The sequence below is a fragment of the Saccostrea cucullata genome, unplaced genomic scaffold, assembly GCF_032062105.1.
Source record: "Saccostrea cucullata isolate Sc308-1 unplaced genomic scaffold, CSIRO_AGI_Scuc_v1 ctg21794, whole genome shotgun sequence".
Lineage (NCBI taxonomy): Eukaryota > Metazoa > Mollusca > Bivalvia > Ostreida > Ostreidae > Saccostrea > Saccostrea cuccullata.
Genome location: NW_026934772.1, coordinates 1,233 through 6,221, shown reverse-complemented (window position 1 = coordinate 6,221; position 4,989 = coordinate 1,233). Strand labels below are relative to the sequence as shown.

Here is a 4,989-nt window from a genome sequence, read left to right as displayed (position 1 = left end):
AAATCTTCTTCTCAAGAACCACTGTGCCAGGAAAGCTGAAACTTATGTGGAAGCATCCTTGGGTAGTGTAGATATTAAATTGTTAAAATCATGACCCCCGGGGTAGGGCGGGGCTACAATAGGGAATCCAATTTTTACATAGAAATATATAGAACAAATCTTTAAAAATCTTCTTCTCAAGAACCACTGGGCCAGGAAAGCTGAAACTTATGTGGAAGCATCCTTGGGTAGTGTAAATATTAAATTGTTAAAATCATGACCCCCGGGGTAGGGCGGGGCCACAATAGGGAATCAAATTTTTACATAGAAATATATAGAACAAATCTTTAAAAATCTTCTTCTCAAGAACCACTGGGCCAGGAAAGCTGAAACTTATGTGGAAGCATCCTTCGGTAGTGTAGATTCTAAAGTTTTTAAATAAAAAAGGGAAGGGGGTTGTTGGGCATGATTTGTATAGGAAGAGGGGGAATCTGGTAAAGATCTGCATCACCCAAGTTACTCAGGTGAGCGATGTGGCCCATGGGCCTCTTGTTTCAATAAGTACAAAAATCGGTATCCAATGAAAGGTCTTGCCACATAGAATTACTTATGTAGAGTATGGAAGCCCTAGCCCTAACCTTTCAGAAGTTATGGCCAAGGTTAATTTTCTTTTAAAAGTAGGTCAAACTCCATGGTCAAGGTCAAAGGGTCAAAAGTTCTTGTTATCAAATAAAAGGTCTTGTCACAAGAATTAAATATGTAAAATATGAAAGCACTAGCCCTAACCCTTTGAAAGTTATGGTAAACCGTATCCCTTGCCGTTCAAAAGTTATTTCCAAGGTTCAAGTTTTGCACAGGTACAGAAATCTACAAGGTCAAAGTCAAAGGGTCAAGGTTGTTGGTATCTAGTGAAAGGTCTTTCAATAAAAAATACACATGTGGCCATTTCCCTGGGGGTCATGATTTGAATAAACTTGAATCTACACTACCTGAGGATGCTTCTCTGTAAGATTCATCTTTCCTGGCACAGTGGTTCTTGAGAAGAAGATTTTTAAATCATACCATCAAATTTTCATTATTTCTGAATTATTTCCCCTTTGATATGGCATGGCCCTTCATTTGAACTAACTTGAATCCCCTTCACCTAAAGATACTTTGTGCCAAGTGTGGTTGAATTTGGCCCACTGGTTCTTGAGAAGAAGTCGAAATGTGAAAAGTTAATGACAACAACAACGACGACAGACAGACAATGGACAAACTTTGATCAGAAAAGCTCACTTGAGCCTTTGGCTCAGGTGAGCTAACAAAAAATATTATAAAATACTTACATGTACTTTTGACAAATTGGGAAAATTTAGGAGTTAGGACTACTCTGGTACTTGAAATCTGATCCTTGTGATGACAAGTAACTGTGCATGCCTATACAGAGAAAATAAAAAATGTCAGGTACTGTAGGTTCAATAACATTTAGTTCATTATCTCTTTGTCACTTTATTTAAATCAAAAACATGTATTCTATAAATTAACGAAGATTATATACATGAATTTACATTAAAGAAATGCAAGATAAGCAAATATAAGCTGAATGGTTAAGGTTTTGCCACATGTATACATGTAATAACAAAATTGTTATACACGTAACAACAAAATTGTTATTGATTGTGCACGTAATAACAAACAATGTATACCACAGGCTCTGCAAAAAATATTTCTCTCTTAGTTTTTTTTCTTACCTGCTTACATGTATCATATTTATAATCTTTGAGAAGCTATCAGTGTGGTATAATGGAGTCTCGTGCATAGATCTGCTTATAACCAGCAAATTATACCTGTGAGTATAGAATACAACATTTAATAAATATTTTCGAATTAATAAATATTTTGTACGACTCATTTTAGGGAAGTGACTAGGACTTTCTGTCTTGCATTCCAGATGTAAGTAAGCCTTTTTATATCTGTATACATTTTGGAATGCACATGCACATGCAGGTACTTGTGGACAGGACAGTGGGGTATTTTTTTTTGTTGAGGGGTGGAAGGATTTTTTCAAAGGGGGGGGTATTATAATGTACATTTTACACCTGCATGTAGTTAAATAACTCAATAGGATACCGGGTGGGGTATGGTTTTTAAAGGAGGAGGTTGATATAAAACTATAGGAAAAAATATTTGTATGGATTACCTGAAAAGTTTTTGAAAAAGAAAGGAAAATATTGATCTCAGAACCTGAGAATCCTATCCTACAACATTAGCTTTTCACTGAACATTTTCTATGGTAAAAACACAAACAAACAAAAATTTGAAACTTAACTCTTCTTATTCCTTTTTTTTATGCAAATCCAAACGGGAGGGTTGCAATTTACCACCGTAGTTAGAATAATCTTAAGCCCTCAACGGGTACGTAGGACATTAATTTTTATCATTTTAACAATAGAACATCAACATTCTATCTACAACCCCCCTCCCCCCCCCCCCCCAAATGCTACGTGAGTTATTTGATTGCTGCAGTTTAATTTTATATACTAGATCCCATTGACCCAATGCAGCAGGAATTAAAAACACATTAAAACATTAGGCCTATCAATAGGCCAATAATATTGTAAGAAAAGCAGAGAACCTGTACACTGCTGAACTAGGCCCATCTTTCATTTTCAACACATAACGTTATGCCGTTACCATAGATAATGTTACTGTTAGATCCACTTGAATCTCATATAGATCTGTTATTAAGCTGTCAACAAATATTTCCCAAATAAAGTTATTACATCCGTCTGATATAAAAAGAAGATGAGAATCTTAAAAACTTACAGAAAATATGGAGTTTAAAACATTCTGCTCTTTCTTTCTTTCTTTCTGCTTTCTAAGTCGCATGATGACGTAATTTGTGACGTACGGCATTCCATAAAAGAACTAGCTTTGGTTCCATAAAGCATAGAGTAAATTTATATCACTTAGTCATCTGCGTTCGTCTTTGAAGTGGAGATGCATTTTTAAGATAAAAATTTGAACGACTAATATTTACAAAGATTAAGGTATTTCCCGATTCTTGGATGAATACGAAACCGATTAGCCAGGTTCTACTTGCACTTCCTCTTACAGAAAAAAAAAATCCGAGTCAGCAAGAGCTCCTTTCTATGGTTTGTTCTAGACTTTCCTTTTGGCTGATTGTGGTATACGTCTTTGAAATAATGGTAAATATGTATGCTTTGTTGATTTTTTGGTCATATTTTGTGGTAATAATGCACATTTTTATTGATAATTCAACTTGCAACGAAATCTTTCAGAGTAAATTCGGATTGCGTTCTCATTTCAGGTTCTACGTAACGCAGTCAGGTGAATCGACTGGTCCTTTTTTATGCTTAGTGACATCTATATGAAGGTTTACTAAATTTTGAGTAAGTAATTTAAGGTTATTTTTATTTAAACTAATTGTCATTACAAGTTTCTACATATGTGTCATAACACAACACACAGACAGTGTTTTTGTTCTGACACATGTAAACACAACTTTTATAGACCAAGTGTATCCTATAAAATAATTTAGACATAGGTCAAACAAAAGGTTCAATCTTCTAGGGGCTTAATTTGAGGTCCATGCAAAAAAAGTGTAACTATATATTGCATTTGATTTATTCACAGTTGAGGTATTCTAATTATTCTGTGCAGATTTTAAAAAAATCAATCTTTTCAGTATTTTACTGTTGTCTGTAATATATTAAAAATTCATCAATTACATGTTTATTGTCATCCAACTGGAACATCACAATTAAAATGAAAATGTTTATCTCATTTATGGTTCAATAGCAGCCCGATATATAGATTCGCTAGGTCAATAACACACTGTATGGTGTCTGACACATCCCTTTAAAGTCTAATATGCAGTTATGAATCTGTTAAACACATGGTCTTTTCTGTTTCGCTCTAAACTATAGTACCATTTAACATACCGTATAATCCCTATTAACCGCCCCGGGCCCTTAGAAAATTGCAAAAAGTGGGCGGTTATTTTGGTATAGTCTTTATGATATTTAATGTCATATTTTAACTTAAAAAATCCTTTGAAAATAAAAAATGAATACAAAGAACCACTAAAATAATTTCTAACTTTACTGAAAGTGAAGATAATTCAACCGAATGCTAAATTAATATTCATTTTCCACTAAGAAATCGGTTAATAGACAAGTTTTCTTTTCACTTTCATTTTTTTTATATGATTCTAGATGATTTTAATCACCGTACAGGGGGGGGCCCTTATTTCCTGACAATTGAAAAATACCCAAGGGGCGCTAATAGGGGCAGGGGTGGTTAATAGGGATTATACAGTACTCAGTAATTCAAGTTGCCAAAACATGGACTTTTCAAGTGATATCATTGAATTTATTGTATTTAATGTCATTCTAATCTAGGAATTGGTCCCTTTGACCTAAACAATTGGAATATTAGTATGGGTAATAGTATTTTATAATAATTAATATAATAATTAAATAATTAATTAATTAATAATCTTTGTAGGAAACACTTGTCAGGACACAAGACTGAAAGAAAGACGTACTGAAAAACTGCCTGTAAACACAACAATCATTAAAGTCAATGGATTACCCAGGAACATCCAAGCAATATGATATCAGAGACTGGCAATTTTTATCACTTGATGTGGCAGAAAAACCTAAATAAATATTGAAATGTTCAATTTCTTTGTTCATTGCTTTTCTCTTGTGTATATGAATATCGCATAATATTTATGCGAATTTCGCACGATTTTTACATGAAAAACTGATAATTTGGAATTCGCATGAATATCATGCGAAATTTCAGTCACATGAAAATCGCATGAATTTCGCATAAATATTATATGAGGACATTCGCATGAAATTCGCATGTGGAAATATTCGCATGGTTTTTATATGATTTTCGCACGAAATTCATGCGAAAAGGCAATCGCATGAAAATCATGCGAGCCACTTTTCCCTGTGTAGAAAAAGAGCACCAAGGAATTTTTTTTATTTGTGT

General features: G+C 33.8%; 2 long non-coding RNA genes across 2 annotated transcripts; one reads left to right on the top strand and one right to left on the bottom strand.

Moving 5' to 3' along the window:
• Nucleotides 1-1,304: 1,304 nt before the first annotated feature.
• LOC134241363 (uncharacterized) lies at nt 1,305-2,837 on the bottom strand. The gene is made up of 3 exons (XR_009986643.1): nt 2,788-2,837; nt 1,713-1,808; nt 1,305-1,398 (listed from the first exon to the last, which is right to left on the bottom strand). It is a non-coding gene; the product is annotated as an uncharacterized LOC134241363 (long non-coding RNA).
• A 252-nt stretch (nt 2,838-3,089) lies between these two features.
• Nucleotides 3,090-4,669, top strand: LOC134241362 (uncharacterized). The gene is made up of 3 exons (XR_009986642.1): nt 3,090-3,170; nt 3,293-3,374; nt 4,492-4,669. It is a non-coding gene; the product is annotated as an uncharacterized LOC134241362 (long non-coding RNA).
• Nucleotides 4,670-4,989: the final 320 nt, after the last annotated feature.